Source organism: Mus musculus, chromosome 13 (genome assembly GCF_000001635.26).
Source record: "Mus musculus strain C57BL/6J chromosome 13, GRCm38.p6 C57BL/6J".
In the NCBI taxonomy this organism is placed as follows: Eukaryota; Metazoa; Chordata; class Mammalia; order Rodentia; family Muridae; genus Mus; species Mus musculus.
Window position 1 is genome coordinate 43,611,222 of NC_000079.6, and position 20,336 is coordinate 43,631,557.

The window sequence follows — 20,336 nt, forward strand, 5'->3', positions numbered from 1 at the left end:
AAAAGGCAAAGTTCCCTTCTACCATGCCCCTTTAAGTCAGCTGCTACCAGAGGGTAGAGCCCACATTTAAGGTGGGTCTTCTTCCTTCAGATCATCAAGAAAACCCTCCACAGGCATTCCCCACTGCTTGTGCTTTGGTTGATTCCAGATGCAGTCAAGTTGACAACCAGTGACGACTGTCACAGCACTCCTAGACACAAACCATATCATTTAAAAGATTTATTCATATGTGTGTGTGTGCGCGTGCATGTGTGTGCACGAATGCGCTCTCTCTCTCTCTCTCTCTCTCTCTGTGTGTGTGTGTGTGTGTGTGTGTGTGCCCCCAGAGGCCAGAGAGAGCATCAGGCCCCCTGGAGCTGGAGTTACAGGTGGTTGTGAGATGGGGGTTGGGGGTGGGGGCAGGAACTGAATTCAGGTCCTTTGGAGGAGCAACAAGTGCTCTTAACTGCTTCGCTGTCTTTCCAATCCCACAGAATGATTTTAGTGTCCATTACAGTACTTCCATTTTCGGGTTAGATAACTGGATTAGAGGCACCCCTTTAATCTGTGCCCGTGACCCGCCACTGGGCAGGAACGAGGGCACAGTGTGGAAGGATGATTTCCTCACAACTTTTCAATTTGATCAAAATGATGAAATGGAAGCAGAGCTTGAGATGGAGCTAAGCCTCCCAGTTAAATATGAATGTCTAGGCCAGAGGTTCTTAAACTGTATGTTGTGATCCTATAACGGAAGGTGAGGGCCACAGGAAAAGAGTTTTGGAATGCTAATGACCAAAAAAATATGAATTCAAAAGCAAGTGCTGAGTGCATCCAAAGTGTTGCTGGTGGCGCATGCCCATGCTACATCCCAAGATGTCACTGCGGCCTTGGTTCTGAACACACTTTGCACTGTACAAGTCACCCTATGCTCAGACCCAGCTAACGCTGCCCAGCTTGGATTTGAAATGATTGTGTGCAATGCTCTCTGCTCCACTAACAACATAACGATTTCATTACTGGAGACAGAGACCACAGATCATTTCCTGATGTCAGTACTTAGCACGTGAGTATAGAATAAGCATATGTCTAGGTTGTATCCTGCTCCAATGTTTGATTTTAAAATTGCCCTTTGATATTTGATATTCATAAAAGGAAAATCATAGTGAATTTTGGCTGGGGATGTAAGAGAGAATGGATTTCCAGCCATTTCTGACATGGCTTTAAACATACGTCTGCCATTTAGTATTGTGTGTTTATGTGAAGTGGTGTTCTCAGTGCTGATAATTAGAAAATCAAAATATCAATCAACTCTGAACAACATTAAAGATGTTTCATGTCTTGCAGTACTCAGCCAAGATTTAATTCTTTATGAAAAAAGAAAAATGAAAGCACATTCATCTCATATGACTACATATACAACTTATACAGCTTTGCTTGTCTCCAATAAGAGGCAAAATTACAAATGTTGGAGAAGTATTTTTGAAAATTAGTTGCAATTCATCATTAGTAAATGTTTGATTAATTTGTATACCTATCTTACATGGCTCATGTGAATGTCTTGAGACTAAAGGGGTCGCCAGTGGGAAGGGGAGCCCAGGCTGCAAGAATCTCTCATAGATGTAGGCAGAACCAGATTCCTCAGAAAGTAGGGAGCCAGTGCAGATTTTTCGAAATGCCTGCCTGATATTTGAAGGTAGGATTGGCCAGTTAATTACTTTTCTTTCTTCTGTATTTAACCTCCAATTAAGGCAATGTTATGTAGGGCCATGAATACTCAGTCTCCAATCAAGAGTGTATTGGCCCATTAATATTTTTTGATATTTATACATTCTATTGTGTTAATTCTTTGACAAAGTTCATGAATGCTCATTTTGGTAAACAACCACCAGGAATCTACATTGATGACTTAAAGTTATACTTTAATAATAATATATGATTATTATTGGTGCATCATGGTAGCGCTGGTCCTTTCGATCCTCACTCTTGTTAGGGACCTACTTCTGTCCCCCTTTCCTGTTCTTGTGGCCTCCTTGCCTCCGTCTCCCCTCCTTCCTTTTTTTCACCTCTTTCGCTTGTATTATAACAAAATATTCAAGGCTGGCAACTTTATAATGGAAAGAGGTTTATTTGGGCCCAAGGTTTTACCAAGTACGGTGCTAGCCCTAGCCTCTGGCAAGAGCATGCGCAAGGCATCACCTGCTATGGTGAGAGAGGAAGCATGAGAGGGGCGGGGCCAGTCTCACTTTCCTACTGCAGGAGCACTAATCCCTTTATGAAGGACAATTACAACACACTCACCTCTCAGCTTCACCGCTTAAAGGTCCTGAAATCTCTCAATGCCATTACACTGTAGGTCTTCGTGGAGCTGGGGGTAGGGTAGGGGTGGGGAACTTTACCCCCAGACCACAGAACTCTCTATTTTAGATAGCTATGGAGAAACTTTATACAGACTAGGTTCACGCTACGCTTGTATTTTTTTTTTTTTAAACTGCATCCCCCTCTCTCTGTATAGCTCCCTCTGATGTTGCTTCTCTTTCTCCTCTCTTCTTTTTTTTTTTTTTTTAAAGATTTATTTATTTATTATATGTAAGTACATTGTAGCTGTCTTCAGACACTCCAGAAGAGGGAGTCAGATCCCGTTATGGATGGTTGTGAGCCACCATGTGGTTGCCGGGACCTGAACTCTGGACCTTCGGAAGAGCAGTCGGGTGCTCCAACCCACTGAGCCATCTCACCAGCCCCGCTTGTATTTTTTACACATCATGTATTTGAGGTTTTTGATGATGGAAAAGAGAATAATAGTCACTCAATAAAAACAGCAACTGCAATACAATCTCACAAAAACTATGGCGCTGTACTGCAGGTGTCCACAACATTGTTCTTTCAACAGGAAGTTGAATATGTATTTATTGTATGTTTTATTATTTTTAATTTATTTTATTTTTAAATTTATTCTTAGTGGCAACATTTGGTACAGTGCAACCGTACCAAATTAATTTAACCAGATCACTGTTGGTCCACATATACTTTGTTTTAAATTTTTGCTGGTAGAAAAGTGGGGGTATGTTGCACTCTTGCATAGCTCTCATTATCTATTCATGGGTTTCTGTGTAACATTTCTTAGATTCAGATAGCTGGGAGAAACATACATGCACTTTGAGTTTTGATACATATCTTCAAATGACTTAATGGCGTGACAGAAAGATTTCGTTCTCTTGACTTCATCTGGAAGCACTGATCTTTTATTTATTTATTTATTTATTTATTTATTTATTTATTTATTTATTTGGTTTTTCCAGACAGAGTTTCTCTGTATAGCCCTGGCTGTCCTGGAACTCACTCTGTAGACCAGGCTGGCCTGGAACTCAGAAATCTGCCTGCCTCTGCCTCCAAAGTACTGGGATTAAAGGCGTGCACCCCCCCTCCCCCACCTACTGATCTTTTTATTTAAAAAAAAAAAAGTAGGCAACCTTCCTTAGGAGTGAAATGCTTTCATTTTAGTACATAAAATGGACCTTCTATTTTTATAAGTTAATACATGGAGCCTCCTCTATCGGTAACGTCTTTGTTTGTTTGTTTGTTTTGTTTTTCAGTAATGCTGTTGTTTCGGTGTGTCCTTCTCAGACAGCTTGAAAGCCCAGAAAACAATAGCTCTCCAGGGGGTTAGTTAGCATGTTAATGGGACTTCTTTGGTGATTCACAAATGCCAGGACAGTCCATGGCCTGCTCTTGAGGTCCAAAGGAAGACACTGTAGAATTTGGATTTAGTCACTGAACTTTCAAGAAAACATAGTATAGAGGAGTGACTCACCCAGGGGAGCTGCCCTCTAGCTCTGTCCTTTAAAAAAAAAAGCATGACCCAAGGCCTGCTGGTACTTTTCCCTCTTTCTCCAAAAATTTCCTCAGGAGAGGCTATCTAGACTCCCAAGGGAGCCTAGTTGCTTTCCTAAGGGTCAAGGTCGGCAGTATGCAGCTAGACGGTGGCTCTGTCACTTGGTGCCCATGGTGGATGCTTAGCAGTTGTAATCCGTCCCTAAGCAGTGTGGCAGTGTTTCACATTCACACTGAAGCCTGTGTGTAAAAGTTGCGGTTTAACATCTCGTATTTATCATCAGAAGTCAAGGCTCCCTTTCCCTCCCACGGGAGCCCCTGGCAAGGCAGGTGCTTGGCTTGATTGTGGGAGACCAGAAATGCAGCAGAGGCAAAGGTTGCGGTTGGTTGGTGGTGATTGTGGTGGTGGTGGTGGTGGTGGTGTCTGATGCAGCAGCCGCAACAGGAGCACGGAGTACCAGTTGCTCAAAGTGATAGTTTATCACTTTGTACTGTCCTTTCTTCTCCCTTAAGTGAATTTCCGTTTCGAGGGCAGAGCTTCATAAAAGAAAGATGTGGTGGTGACGGGGACCTTAGAGCTTTGGAATGTCCAGAGTAAGAAAGCAAAGCAGAGCCTGCACTGCAATAAGATTTGGCTCTGGGCTTAGGGCTCTCTGGAGCCTTCCTGTCTCTGGCAAGGGACTCTGAGACTCGGGAGTGTCTACACTGGCAGTGGCTCCGGGTGTTTGGGGGTGGGGTCCTTGTCTCCTCCACACTACCCAACTGCTGAGAAGAAGGGCGTGGGTCTCAGGGCTGGCGGGGTCCCGGACCGTGGTGCCTTAGGGGTTCAGGCTCTCGGCCGGCCCCGGCAGTGGCGGTTGCCATGGTGACGTAGGGTCGGCTGTGCGCCGTAGAGACAAAGCGGCCCGCCCGCCCGCGGCTCCCGAGCTCCTCCTCCGCCGCGCCTCCCTCAATCCCTGGCGCCGCCGCCGGAGTGGCTCTCGATCCTCCCATCGATCCTCCAGTCCGTCCTCCCACGGCCCCCGCCGCTGGTCAGGTAAGGCGCGCGCCAGTCCGCGCGGCCCAGGAAGGGTCCCCCGAGCGCGGGGTCCAGCCGCTGCGGGGTGTGCACCGGATGCCCTGCGGGGCTACCCTGATGCCACCCACCGTCACGGCCTCCCGGAGCCCCGGGAGCCCAGCACCCGTAGCAAACTTCGGGCCGCGCTCCGGGCGCAGAGCCCTCGACACCGCCTGATCTGTCCCGACCAAGTTGAGGGGCGGGCCGAGCCATACCCACCTGCCAGGTGTCTCTTTTTCCTTCCACCTCTCTCCTTCGCCTTTAGGAGGAAAAGAAGGAAACAAAATTACCCCAGGACTTTTGTGTTTCATGGTTAATTCCTTACAGAATAGGATAGGAGGTGCAAGGAGCAAATGAGAGGTTTCTTTCTTTCTTTTTCTTTCTTTCTTTCTTCTTCTTCTTTTTTAAATTTAACACAAATCTTTGAAAAGTCAGCTCCTTCTGACGCTTGTGGTCCACGCATTTAGAAGTGGTATCTGGAGTTCCTCTGGGTTTTGGATCTGAATCTGGAACTGCATGGTGGGAAAGAGTGCTCGGGCTCGTTTCTAGCCTTTCTAGAGCTGTTAGCTGGACCAGTACCTTGTTGGGGAGATACTTGGCACAGACATCGTTGCTATTGTTTTGGGAAGATATTGTGTTCACGCTCTAGGCAAGTGGAAAATGCCTTGTGTTTTTATGCAAGGGAGCCATCCAAAGCATCCTCGGAGGCAGGTGTCCAGGCAGTGTTTGCATCAGTGTTTATGTGTGCTGGCAAGGACTGAGATGCAGTTGCCAAGGGCATTGGGATACCTGATAGGAAACTGCTTAAGTTGTGGGTACCAGTCCCTTTCAGTGGCCACAAGCCAGCAGATCATTTCGTGATAGTTTGTTGCAGACACACACACACACACAAAATTTTTAAATGTGATAGTGAAGACTTTTTTGGGGGGGGAGAGCACTAGAAATGATATGTACTATTATGAGAGAAAGAAAACATGCTTTTCCGGGTTACAGGTGATCAGTTAAGGATATTATACATGTGCAGATGTTATTTTATTAATTGGGGACAGATGCTGTGTTGATAACTGGAAAATTACCCGCCTGATTAAGTTGTATAACTCAACTTAGAAAAATCATGTTTAAGTAGGTTAGAGAACGTTTTATGGAATGAAAGGAACTCTATTTTGTTTTTGTTAGCTCATATTATAGTTAATGAAACAGTAATACTGATTATTTTGAGTTGTGGTTAACTTGATTAGAATTCTGGGTATTGTAGCTACAGGAGGTGCCATCCCAGAGTGATTATTTAATATCCCCCAACCCCCTTGGGATTCCAACACCTGTTAGCTTGCTGATTGCTGGGTTCCTAAGCTTGTTCTCATGTGCCAACAATTTTGAGTAATGCCACTTCATTATAAGCCTGTATTGGAAACTAAAGGATTTACACTGCAGTAATTTTCAGATTATTTCCACAGTTGTTTTGAAACCGAGTTTTTACCTGCTGCGCGGCTCACAGATGCTGTACTAAATACTCCTTGATGAAGGCAATGAAACACTAGCCTGATTCGAATGAAGTAGAGCGGGGTGGAGAAGAGAAGCAGAGGAGGAGAATCATCAGCTTTTTCTCATTTCAGCCCGAGAGGCAGTCAGACCATCAAAAAACCGAAGGCGCATTACATAGTCACAGAATGTAGTTGCTTGGTACTAAAAATACAATTTGAGTTCTTTCTAAGGTACCAGGAGTGCAGCTTTATTTAGCTCTTTGTCAGCAATCCTAACATTCAAGTACAAGGACTCTGTACGTGTAGCTATATGAAACCCACACTGGGAATTCTAGCCTGGGCAGTTGTGGCTCACAATTAGAGTGTTGAAGCATAGAGCTGCTTAGTGTTACGATGGCAAGATAAGGGCTCCTGTTTGCAGGTACAAGATTCAATAGTTTGGCGTCTTCAAACAGCACCATTTTCTTTTTCTTCCTTCCAAAATAAAACAAGTAAACAGAAATAAACAGCTACAGATTGAATGCACTGACTGCTTAACTGTATTAGGTGGCTTACAGAAACGTGGTCTCACTATTACATATATCACTGGCTTCCTGGACTCTTGAGTTACCACCAGGGCTAAAGCCACCATGGGTAAGGGGACAGCTGTACTATTGTAGTAGGAAATGCAAAAAACATACCTTAGGGACTTGGAACTTGACTCAGATCAGCCACTTGGGGGAAGCAAGTATGCCCTTAGGTGTGAAAGATTGGTCACATCTCTTCAAGATTCTCAAGGGTGCCTGTTATTTTATTGCAGATCCTGGTTTAAAAGTCTGAATTTTACAAAGAAAAACTGGCCTTAGTTTTTGGTCTAAGTTGTAAAACACAGTCAGGTAAATGATGGTATGGTTGGCCCACCTGGGATTTCTGTTCTTCATGTGTATCAAATATATTCAAAGACACCAAAGCAAGCCAAGGAATTTTAACTTTAAATTGTTGTTACTGTCGTGCTGTTGAGTGTCAGTTGTCTGTAACCTTAAATCCTGCCTGGCAGTCTAAAGCCACTTAGCCTCCCTCCCTTTCCTGTTTCTGGACCATCATTCTCTTGCAATTTCTGGTTGCACTGTGATAGCACAATTGCATCCAGTGCAATGTGTGGTAGCATTTATAAAATCACATTGCTGAAGGACGATCGGTTCTTAATGACTTCATTACTCAGACACTTAGGCTTCAATATGTGGCTGGAGAGAAGGCAACCCTGAGACCTCGAGGCAAGATGCTATAAATATAAGGTATCATTTCCTGACCTGCTGAGCACGGCAGGTATTGATCATAGCTGCTGTGCAGAGAACAGGTGGAAAGAGACTGGCCATGGTGGCAGGAAGGGGTATTTGGTGGCATAGATTATTAGTAATGACTGATTAGGTAGAAAAATGATTGTGGGTATATTCCAGTTTTGTGTTTGAAGTGATGGAAAGATACAACAATTTAAAGCCATACTGCAAACTCTTAAGTGCTGGGTGGAAAACGTGTATGTTTATATTTTTGAGATAGAAGTGTAGTTCAAACAAAATGACTGATTTCTTTTATTTTCTAGCTACATGTAGCACTTAGTACATATTCAGACACAGTTAACAAATGTGGACCAAAGAACTTCTTATTGATGAAGCTATTAGAGCTCTTTGGTTGAAGAATATTCATTTTACACATACTCTGATTATTTCTTTGATTTTATGTTTTTTGGTTCACCATGTTGCAACAGTCTACTCCCATGGTTTACTGTGCTGCCCTGGTTATTTTTTGTTTGTTTGATTGTTTGTTTTAGGGGAAAAGTTACCACTTAACTCCATACTGATTTTAAAAAAGCCATTTATACGCTCAGAACTTCTTTTTAAAATGTGACTTGGCTAATTTGTAGTTCAACCAGAAAAATGTTGGAACTCAGTGCGTGATGGTGCGCATTAATGAGAAACTACGTTACAATCCTTATTCTTCATTTTGGATGTCTGCCGTGGTGCTGTGGTGGACAGAAGCATTTGGGCTTCTGTTGGTGTACTTCTGTCACTTCTGTCACACACATCCTCGAGTGTCTTATGCCAGGTTTCCCTTTCTTCCCTTTAACTCAGTCAAAGGGCCCAGGAACTGGGTGGTGAGTGTCTAGTGGGTGAGAAGGAGGTCCACTCACAGCAGGTGCCCTTTGGGCACAGTGTTCAGGCAGCAGGGAGGAAACTCTGGTGCCTCTAAACACCATTGTAATACTACATGGTTCAGATTCCCTGGCAATTAACCAAGGTCATTTTCCTAGGGTTTCTGAGGCTAGACACAGTCACACCAGGGGTGCTGGTCCTGGTGGCTGAGACCCACTTTCCCACTCTGACTAAAATTTGCATTTGGTGTACACCTTGAGCATTGCAAACAACACATGAAAGTCAGAAAACACCCCCCCCCTCCCCCGTAGGCTATGGAATCCACTTCTTGCTCAGGAATGTAAGTTAGATGCTCAAGGTCACAGTGAATCTAAAAAAACGCTGTGCTGGTCTGGAGTGCTGGGTACATTTGAAAGGGCTGAGCTCTGAGTACTGGCCACTTGTCAGTGGTCTTCCTAATGTCTAACTATAGTCATTCAAGCCCAACATGGCCCTTTCTACAGCTTGATCACAATGTGGAGTGTCAGAGTTCCATTGAAGAATAGATATTTACTCAAGCTCTTGAATTAAAAATCGATTGGGAAAGGGCTTCTCTGTGATTTTTATCTGGCATTTTCTCTGGTTATATATCGATTTTCTAAGCCCCTGTTTGAATTTGGTCATTTGGATTTCCATCTGTGTTTTTTAAAAATCAGCCAGTTAATCAATCAATCTACCAGCCAGTCAATCAATATCAGTCAGTATGCCTGGCACTGTGCTAAGTAGGTTACAAATATGGGCTCATTATTTTCTATGCATGAACCTTAGGTGACAGGTGTAGGTCATTGTCCTTACTTTATGAATGTGGACACTGATGGTTCTTCTTCTTACAAAGTTGACAATGTGTTTTTGTTTGTTTGATTTTGGTTTTTTGTTTGTTTTTTTTTTCAAACATAGCCTGTAAAGTTCTTAAAGGATGGAGGCAGGCAGAGAGTGCTGTCGAAAGAGAAAGAGGGTAAGAAAGAAGTACTACAGAGTCCCTAGGGCAAGTCAGAGAAAGCCCAGGAAAGAAGAATAATCCACAGTGAGGCCCCTCCATGAGACAGTGGGAATAATAGACATTTCTGTGGCATATTTGCATGAATTCAGCCAAGCTAACACCAGGGGAAATACATGTTCTTATAGCATATGAATTCACATAATAAATGAAACATCAAACCCCTTCAGAAGTTCTTCTTTTAATTAATTAATGTATTCTAGAGTCTACGAAGAGAATACTAATAGAGCCAAGTGTGGTGACATATGCCTGTAATCCCAGCACTAAGGAGACTGAGTTTGAGGTAAATGTCAGATTCATGGTAAACTTATAAGTAGTCTAGCCTGGGCTACAGCGTGATACCTCGCTCCTTTAAGTGTAGCCTGGGCTACACAGCATGAGCCCTCGCTCCTTTAAGAACATTACAGGATGTGTCTGAAAAAACAAAAAAAACAAAAATAAAATCAATCAATCAATCAATCAATCAAACAAACAAACAAACAACCCTTGTCAACTCCCTAAGAAAAAGAACTGGGCATTACATATGCCCAGCACCAAATACAAGGTGGACAGAAGTCTGCTCTCCTTAATTAGAGTCTTCAAAGTCTTTTCCTGCCATTTAAAACTTAATGATGTTTCGGTCCAGTTCCAAAGTCAACGTTGTTCTAAGGCTAGAAGGAACCGGCTGAGGTCCCATGTAGCATTAGCTCAGCTTCCTATGTCACGAGGACATTATAATATTTGAAGTTTTAATTATTTGAATTATATCACTAGAAATCAAATCTTACAATTCCATCTTCAACTTCTTTGGCTTCGGAGGCCCATGCCTGAAAAGATTGTAGGTAAAAGAAAGATAACAGTAGCTGCCTTAGTTTTATGGCCCCAGTTCTGATTAAGCTTTTGATCATTCTTTTAGTCAAAGAGAACAGAAAGTGGGTCTTTCACAATTTGCCCTTGTTTTTCGAATGTTCATGCTTTATCCACTGCCTCCTATCTATTCCCTACCCCAACACCCATGTTCTCTTGTTCTCAATAGAAGCATGATTAAGAGTTCCAAATTCAAGGGCCTTTATTCTGTAAGCTATATACAAAGTGGGATTAAATAAGAGACAGGTATCTATAAAAGCAGCAATCATCCATAGTTTTGTAGTTTCTTTTTAAAATACTGCCTTGGCTTTTATTTATTGAGCATTTATTTGGTGCCAGGAACCCCACTAAGCATACTATATAAGCTCTCTCTTCTCATCTCTACTTTTTTTTTTAAATACTTTTTATTAGGTATTTTCCTCATTTACATTTCCAATGCTATCACAAAAGTCCTCCATACCCTCCTACCCACTCCCCTACCCACCCACTCCCACTTTTTGGCCCTGGCGTTCCCCTGTACTGGGGCATATAAAGTTTGCAAGTCCAATGGGCCTCTCTTTCCAGTGATGGCCGACTAGGCCATCTTTTGATACATACGCAGCTAGAGACAAGAGCTCCGGGGGTTACTGGTTAGTTCATAATGTTGTTCCACCTATAGGGTTGCAGATCCCTTTAGCTCCTTGAGTACTTTCACTAGCTCCTCCATTGGGGGCCCTGTGATCCATCCAATAGCTGACTGTGAGCATCCACTTCTGTGTTTGCTAGGCCCCGGCCTAGTCTCACAAGAGACAGCTATATCTGGGTCCTTTCAGCAAAATCTTGCTAGTGTATGCAATGGTGTCAGCGTTTGGAAGCTGATTATGGGATGGAACCCTGGATATGGCAGGCTCTAGATGGTCCATCCTTTTGACACAGCTCCAAACTTTGTCTCTGTAACTCCTTCCATGGGTGTTTTGTTCCCAATTCTAAGAAGGGGCAAAGTGGTCTTTGTCTTTGGTCTTCGTTCTTCTTGAGTTTCATGCGTTTAGCAAATTGTATCTTATATCTTGGGTATCCTAAGTCTTGGGCTAATATCCACTTATCAGTGAGTACATATTGTGTGAGTTCCTTTGTGATTGGGTTACCTCACTCAGGATGATGCCCTCCAGGTCCATCCATTTGCCAAAGAATTTCATAAATTCATTCTTTTTAATAGCTGAGTAGTACTCCATTGTGTAAATGTACCACATTTTCTGTATCCATTCCTCTGTTGAGGGGCATGTGGGTTCTTTCCAGCTCCTGGCTATTTTAAATAAGGCTGCTATGAACATAGTGGAGCATGTATCCTTCTTACCGGTTGGAACATCTTCTGGATATATGCCCAGGAGAGGTATTGCGGGATCCTCCGGTAGTACTATGTCCAGTTTTCTGAGGAACTGCCAGACTGATTTCCAGAGTGGTTGTAAAAGCTTGCAATCCCACCAATAATGGAGGAGTGTTCCTCTTTCTCCACATCCTCGCCAGCATCTGCTGTCACCTGAATTCTTCTTGTCTCCTTAACTATGCACTGCTCACAGTTTATCCAACATGAAGTTGGTACATGGAGGAAACGTGATGTGTGGCTAACTCTCCATCTGACGATAACTAGGATGGCTTTGTTACCAGCAGCCTGAAAATGTCTTCCTGCTGCAGGGAAGGTACAGTGAAATCTTGCTTATGTATACTCTGGAAAGAGCTGGCACTCAGGGCAGCTTAGTGGGCAGACTGGAAATCACAGGCATGCTCACCTCAGCTTAGGACGCGACACCTCAGGAGGTAGACAAGAGAGGAGCATCATTGTTAAGATGGCTAGGGCACAGGAAAGGGCACAGGATGAAAGGAGAAAAGAAAAGAAGGGGAGGGGAGGGGAGGGGAGGGGAGGGGAGGGGAGGGGAGGAGAGGAGAGGAGAGGAGAGGAGAGGAGAGGAGAGGAGAGGAGAGGAGAGAAGAGAAGAGAAGAGAAGAGAAGAGAAGAGAAGAGAAGAGAAGAGAAGAGAAGAGAAGAGAAAACTGGGGCTGGAGAGATGGCTCAGTGGTTGAGAGCACTGGCTGCTCTTGCAGAGGACTGGGGTTTGGTTCCCAGCATCCACATGGTGACTCATGACTACCTATAACTCCAGTTCCTGGGGATCTGATGCCCTCTTCTGACTCCACAAGCACTGGGCACACGCACGTGGCATACAGACATACCTGCAGGCAAACATAAGATAAGACAAATAAATCTAAATAATTATAAAAGAAAATAGATGTTGACCACTCTGTAACAGTTGGGCACTCCCAGCTGGGATCTGCTCAAGGGTGCTCAGAGTGTCACACTCACTCAGAATGTCACACTCATTCAGAGTGACACACTCAGTGCTAGACTGAGGACGTTCTTTGCTTTAGGATGTTGAAGGTCAGGGTTGAAGCTAGGAATCTTAAAAAAACAGTTTCTGTCTGGGTCATTCCAGTACACAATGGGGTTTTCCTGGAATTCCTCAAGGAAAGGTTATAATTATGGAGAAAAAGAGGAACCAGAAATTTGGTTACACTCTTAACTGCTTATTAAAGCTCATTGTTTTTCCCACGCTCAAGAGCATTCGGAGAAGATGGCTTGGGTTTGAATCCTGCCTGTGCCATCTTTGTGGCTTCATGATCTTGGGAGAAGCTCCTTCATTTCTTTCTTTCTTTTTTTTTTCATTGTTTTATTTTTTACTTTTAAAAACATATATAAGAAATAAATATAATAAACCAAATACATGGACAAAAAATATAATATAATCATCTCAATGGAAGCAAAAAAAGAAAAAGAAAAGGTCTTTGATAGGATTCAACATGCATTCTTAATAAAAGCCCTAGAACAAATAGGACTGTAGAAAACATATTTCAACATAATAAAGGTTATGTATGACAGACTCATGGCCAATAGCATCCTAAATGAACAAAACCATTAATAAGCCCTATTAAAATCGGGAATGGGAGAGGACTGCCCACTCTCCCTACTGCTCATCCATAATGTGATTGAAGCAATAAGGCAAGAGAAGGGATACAAATGGGGAAATATTAAGTCTAATTATTTTCAATTGAAGATTATATTATCTTATATCCAATGTGCCCAAAATTTGACTAGAAAAATTGTAGAAATTATTAATAATTTCAGCAAAGTGTTATGATACACATAATTGACTTACAAAATTTACCAGTCTTAATACACATGAGTAACAAGCCTGCTGAGAAAGAGATCATGGACATGCTCCTCTTCCCAGTCTCTCAAATAAAATAAAATATTTAGAATATATATAAATAACAAAAGAGGTAAAAACCCTCTATTATGAAAACTTTAAATGTGTGAAGAAAGAGATTAAGAAACATACTAGAATTTGAAGACCTCCCAAGCATATAGCTTGGTAGAATTAACAAAGTGAAAAAAGACTTTCCTATCAAAACAATTTACTGATTCAATGAAATCCCAATCAACATCCTCATCTCATTCTTCACATAAATAGAAAGAAAATCCTTAATTTTATATGGAACAACAAAGACCCAGAATAGTCAATTAGTCCTAGGTAAGTGTTTGCTTCTATGCATTTTGCTCATTTTAAGTGCTAAGTGCATCTGTCTATGACCCCAACTTTTATACATCTGTTTCTATTGAGTCAATTTTGTTTGATATTAGAATGGCTACTCCAGCTTGTTTCTTGGTACTATTTGCTTGGTCCTAACCTTTTACTCTGAGGTAGTGTCTGTCTTTGTCACAGAGGTGTGTTTTCTGTATGCAACAAAATGCTGGGTCCTGTTTACCTATCCAGTTTGTTAGTCTATGTCTTTTTATTGATGAATTGAGTCCATTGATGTTAAAAGATATTAAGGAAAAGTGATTGTTACTTCCTGTTATTTTTGTTGTTAGAGGTGGAATTATGTTTTTGTGGCTGGCTTTTTGGGGTTTGTTGAAAGATTACGTTATTGCTTTTTCTAGGGTGTAGCTTCCCTCCTTGTGTTGGTGTCTTCTATCTTTTATCCTTTGTAGGGCTGGATTTGTGGAAAGATATTGTGTAAATTTGGCTTTGTCAAGGAATATCTTGTTTTCTCCATCTATGGTAATTAAGAGTTTTGTTGGTATAGTAGGCTGGACTGGCATTTGTGCTCTCTTAGGATCTGTATGACATCTGCCCAGGATCTTCTAGCTTTCATAGTCTCTGGTGAGAAGTCTGGTGTAATTCTGATAGGTCTGCCTTTATATGTTACTTGACCTTTTCCCCTTACTGCTTTTAATATGCTTTCTTTGTTTAATGCATTTGGTGTTTTGATTATTATGTGACAGGAGGAATTTCTTTTCTGGTCCAGTCTATTTGGAGTTCTGTAGGCTTCTTGTATGTTCATGGGCATCTCTTTCCTTAGGTTAGGGAAGTTTTCTTCTATAATTTTGTTGAAGATATTTACTGGCCCTTTAAGTTGGGAATCTTCACTTTCTTCTATACCTATTACCCTTAGATTTGGTCTTCTCATTGTGTCCTAGGTTTCCTGGATGTTTGGGGTTAGGAGCTTTTTGTCTTTCACATTTTCTTTGACTTTTGTGTCAATGTTTTCTATGGTATCTTCTGCACCTGAGATGCTCTCTTCTATCTGTTGTATTGTGTTGGGGATGCTTGTGTCTATGACTCCTGATCTCTTCCCTAGATTTTCTTACTCTGGGTTTGTCTTTCTTTGTGATTTCTTTATGTTTCTATTTCCATTTTTAGATCTTGGATGGTTTTGTTCATTTCCTTCACCTGTTTGATTGTGTTTTCCTATAATTTTTAAAGGTTTTTTTTGTGTTTTGTCTTTAAGGGTTTCTACCTGTTTACCTGTGTTTGCTTGTATTTCTTTAAGGGAGTTATTTATGTCCTTCTTAAAGTCCTCTATCACCATCATGAGAAGTAATTTTAGATCTGAATCTTGCTTTTCCGGTGTGATGGTGTATCCAGGACTTGCTATGGTGGGAGAATTGGGTTTTGATGATGCCAAGTAACCTTGGTTTCTGTTGCTTATGTTCTTACACTTGCTCCCACCATCTGATTATCTCTAGTGCTACCTGCCCTCACAATATCTGACTAGAGCCTGTCCTTCCTATGACCCTGGTTGTGTCAGAACTCTACAGAGTCCAGCTCTCTCTGTGATCCTGTGATCCTGAGATCCTAGGTGTGTCAGAGCTCTTGGGAGTAAAGCTGCCTCAGGGACCCTGAGATCCTGGTGTACCAAGCTCCTGGGATCCTGGGATCCTGGACATGTTAGAGCACCTGGGAGTGGAGCTTCCTCTGGGTGTTGTGGGACTGGCTGTAGAGTTCACACTTAAGGTCTGCTTAGGGCTCCAGCCCAGACTGGAAGAGCTCCTTCATTTCTTACTGCAATGGTCCATATACTCTTGTTGTCCCTACAACAGCAATATGTTGAAATCCTGACTCCTAGGGTGATGATGGCATTGGAGGGCGGGGCCTTTGGGAAGTGATTAGCATAAATCTCACCAGTAGACTTAGTTCTCAGAGGGCTTGTTAATTTTTTCCCCATCTGAGGACTCATTTGGAAGGTAACATCTCTGAGCCAGCAAGAGGGTTCTCACCAGACATTCAATCTCCAGTACCTTGATCCTGGGCTTCCAACTTCCAGAACCATGACAAGAAAATTTCTGTTGCTTCTATAGAGCAGTTTTAGAGAAATTCGTTATAACAGTCTGCATTCAGATAACTATCTTGCAAACTAGAGAGACTACTACCAAGAAGAATTTAGTTGTAAGGATTAATTGAATTCATATTTGGAAGGACCTAATTATTGCTTGTAAAAGGTAAGTTTTATGTATAGAAAGGAAACTTACTATGCAATACATCACAGGTGAACAAGAGAAATAGTTTTCTTTAGACCTGGAAGTCCAGCTTATGTATCTTATTATTTTGCTTATATATCCAGGGAATGTAAGTGAATCACATTTCACTCTGCCTTTGACTTAAGTTTAGAGTGCAGAGACTGAATTCTTCAAACCATCAGCGTCATCTCAAAACCTTAACTATTTTACATTTATACACAAATTTAATATACCTGAATTTTTATTTTAAGGAATCAGATAATTTTGGGGCACATTTCTGACTATGGTAAGTGAAGTCTTCCTGAAAATTAGCTCTAATTTCTTTGAATATTCTCTCACTTACAAAATTAATATTGTCTAGACTTAATCAAACACTCTTAAGCATTTCAATCTAAATTAATCGCATGTCTAAAAAATCTATCACACATTTTTAAATTAGAATCACAAGACCAAGCTGTCGGCTTGTCATTAAAAATGTGACAATCATTCATAGGCTGTATTAAAGTATTAATAGACACCAGTTTCCTCTTCTAAATAAAGGACTTATTTATTTTTATTTTGTATGTATGAGTGTTTTGCCCGCATGTATGTCTATGCACTACACATATGCCTGATGTCTGAGGAGGCCAGAAGCATTGGATCGTCTGGAACTGAAGTTAAAGATGGTTGTGAACCAGCATGTGGGTATGGGGAATCAAACCCACATCCTCTGCAAGAACAGGAAGTGCTCTTAACCGCTGAGCCATCTCTCCAACTCTGGGACCTGTTTCTTTCAGTGTCTCTTTAATTCCAAACTCTCTCTAGAGTGTAAAGTTGCTTCCTCACTTAGTGAGGGAGTGAACAGAAGGCGTTTTTTTTTCCACTTAAGCTTTAGTTACTGACTCTGCTGCATGACCGTTTTCCCCTAAAGCGTGTATGCCCATTGATATTAGATTTAATGTCGAATGCTGCACCCAGATTGCATCCATCATGGGTAGTTCTGTCTCTGACAGTGATGGACAGCCTGTCTCTTATAGACACTATAGCAACGGGTAACTGAGAGTCATGCTTTCAGATCATATTGATTTCTTCTAATACTTAGAACAGCACTGTCCGATATGTAATTTTAAGTTTCGATAGCCCCATTTTAGAGAGTAATTTTCATAATGGATTTTAAAGCCAGCGTACCCAAAGATTCATCATAATTCCAACATGTAGTTGATATAAAAATGATTAATGAGATAACGAATGCTGTTCTTTTTCAGTCTTAAACTCTGATGTGTAGTTTCTATTTCTGGAACATCTGGGTTTGTGTTTCAGGAGTTAAAATTAAATGGACCCCTCCCTAAACAGTAAAGTTGTATTTGTAGAACAGCCACTTTATATGGCTCCAGCTCCTTAGATGTGAATGGATGGAAATAGAATAAAACAAAAATTTTGATTCCTTAGTTGCACACACCGCCTGCCTGGCGCTCAGTAGCCCAGTTAACGTCAGCCATTGGTTCATTGGTTGAATGAACCCCAAGCTTTCTGTCCACATTAACTCCGTGATTCTTCCTCCCGCTTCAGGCTATGGTGCCGCTGTCTTTTACTTGGTTGGTGTTCTCTAGTTCATCGTACTACCATAGTTTTCAAGACATCTGATTGGTAGCATGGGTATTTGAAAGTTATCTCAATAGATGCAAATATCCCATGTTTTTGCTCATTTTCCTAAGACATCTCTTCAACTTTCTTTGCTTGTTTCTAACAGCTGAGCTGGTTCCAAAGGAGGTACAGTCCAGTCAGCTTAAGTTGTCTCTGTCTCATCAAATAGAACTTGGTGGAACTGTAAAGATCTAAATACAGTCTCTGTGTGAGGTCAGCTACAGTGGGCCCTCCTGCCCCATTTTCCCCGTCTGCTCAAAGCTGGCTGTCCTAGATAAACACTTGGTGTCCTTCTTCATTCTCCTCTGCTCTGGGTCACCTCTCCCTTCCTCATCCTCTGTAGGTGGTCTTACGCACAGACCACCTCACAGGTTCTGGTTAGTGCATCTATCACACGACCTGTTCATAGAAACCATCATCATCCCCCCCCCCACACCCCTGACTCTGGGGCGTGTCCATCAGTTTCAAATCCAACATGACCTGTGACCCTGGTATCTTAAGTCTTTTCTGACCCCTACATTTTTCTTCAGTGTTTGTAGTATGTTTCTTTTCTCGTTTATGACAAAACTTGAAGAGTTATAGATACTGTTCTCTCCTCCTTTCCTCCCTCTACTTTTGACCCCCCCAGTTAGGCATTTATACCCCCCCCCCCCGCACACACACACACACACACCCCCGCTGGAAGTGCTACAGAATGCTCTCCTCCTTGACACATCCAGGATCAGTTCCCCCTCCCCATTTCAGCCTGCCTGCTAGTAACATCTGACAATTGGTCATTTTTTTTATTCATGACAGATTTTCTTCGGTTGGTGTACACACTAGCTATGGCTCAGTAATGCTGTGGTACCAACATCCTTTAAGCTCGGGAGCTTGTGTTGACTCTTTGCCTTATCGGTATGGGCCAACTGAATTTCAGCCAAGGAAGGTGAGCCTTGTCGGTGGCTGTGCTCCAGGCGGTGACTCATCTGGCATTCACTCTGGGCTATGGGTTGTGTTAGATCCGTCCCCTATGTGCTGGTTCTAGAACTCAAGCTGAAGGAACTGCGGGCATCCTGGGAATGTCCTTGTTGTGTGGTGGCTTATAGGAGTCAGTACACAGGAGTTTCCTTCTTTTATTGTGCCCACTGGCCAAAGATCCACACAGTCAGGCCAAATATAATTAAGTGCTGCAGGGAGGTATCTTCCATCCACCACAGGGCAAGGAAAGAGAGCAAATACTGACTGCATAACACTTGGGCCGACATTGGCCTCTGGGCACCTGTCTGTCTTGATTCTCTGTCCCTTCTATAGCATCATTTGTGGATTTCTGCAGACCTTGAAAACACTGCAGTTGACCCAAGTCTAGTGTTTGGATCCCCTCCTTTCTGGTCTTACCCTGATTTTTAGGTAACCCCCCTGTGATGGTTTGTATATACTCAACGAAGGGAGTGGCACTATTAGAAGGTGTGGCCTTGTTGGAGTAGGTGTGGGCTTTAAGACCCTCATCCTAGCTGCCCAGAAGCAAGTGTTCTGTCAGCAGCCTTCAGATGACAATGTAGAACTCTCAGTTTCTCCTACACCAGGCCTGCCTGGATGCTGCCAGGCTTCCACCTTGATGACAATGGATTGAACCTCTGAACCTGTAAGCCAGCCCCAATTAAATGTTGTCCTTATAAGAGTTGCCTTGGTCATGGTGTCTGTTCACAGCAGTAAAACCCTAACTAAGACATCCCCTTTGCTTCATGACGTTAATATGTTAACAAAGCTCTAATTTGGAGTCTATTGGAAGACTCTCCCCTTTACTCCACACCCTTTTGTCTCCCGTTGGTACTTCCAGTGTAACACATGGGAAACTGATGCTGAGTGCCTGGCGTGCTATTCATTCAGCCCATTTCTTCTACCAGTTTAGTAAGTGGTTGCTTCATTTGCTTGGCTCTTTAGACTGTAACTTTCCAGCTGACCTGAACTTTTTTCTTCTTCACTCCATGGAAAGTGGAGATACTACATGCCACATATTAACAAGTAGGAGGTATTTTCAGAGACATTTGATGATCCAAATAATAACGTATTAGCTAGATCCACCGGAAGTCAGTGAATCAGTTCAAATTGTTATGATCTCTTATTCGTGATGCTGTATGGGTGGGAGGTTACTCAGCTTATCCACGGAGAATACACATAGAAGATGACTCTGGCTAAGCCTGGTGTGCCGGTTCTGCCACCAAATCCTATCATTTTCTTCTTTGTCACCATTACTGCCCTGCTACCATCTACTACCATTTCCCTTATTTTATTTTAGAAGTCTTCTAACGGGTCCTCCACTTCGACCCGTGATACCCACAGTCTGTTTTTCAGTACAGTTTATTTGAGTTTGAAATTTGGTGAGCTATCACTTCCTTGCGCAAAGCACCGGAAGACCAAGAGAAAGCACAGATGGAGACTACCTGGGAGCAGTTTTCCATGTAGTGAATGGCTAGTAAAAAGCCAAGAATGGTAATGGGGAGACTGGGTCAGAACCAGTTGCAGCAGTCCAAGTGATGCTGCA

At 42.4% G+C, this 20,336-nt stretch overlaps 1 protein-coding gene across 2 annotated transcripts in view; it reads left to right on the forward strand.

The window, feature by feature from the left end:
• Positions 1-4,511: 4,511 nt before the first annotated feature.
• Rnf182 (ring finger protein 182) overlaps positions 4,512-20,336 on the forward strand; it is a 55,214-nt gene continuing 39,389 nt past the window's right edge. The window contains exon 1 of one of the 2 annotated variants that reach the window (XM_006516933.4): positions 4,512-4,846. The gene's annotated coding sequence lies outside the window, so the exon portion shown is untranslated. The remainder of the gene's footprint in view (positions 4,847-20,336) is intronic. The other variant, NM_183204.4, reaches the window with a different exon arrangement.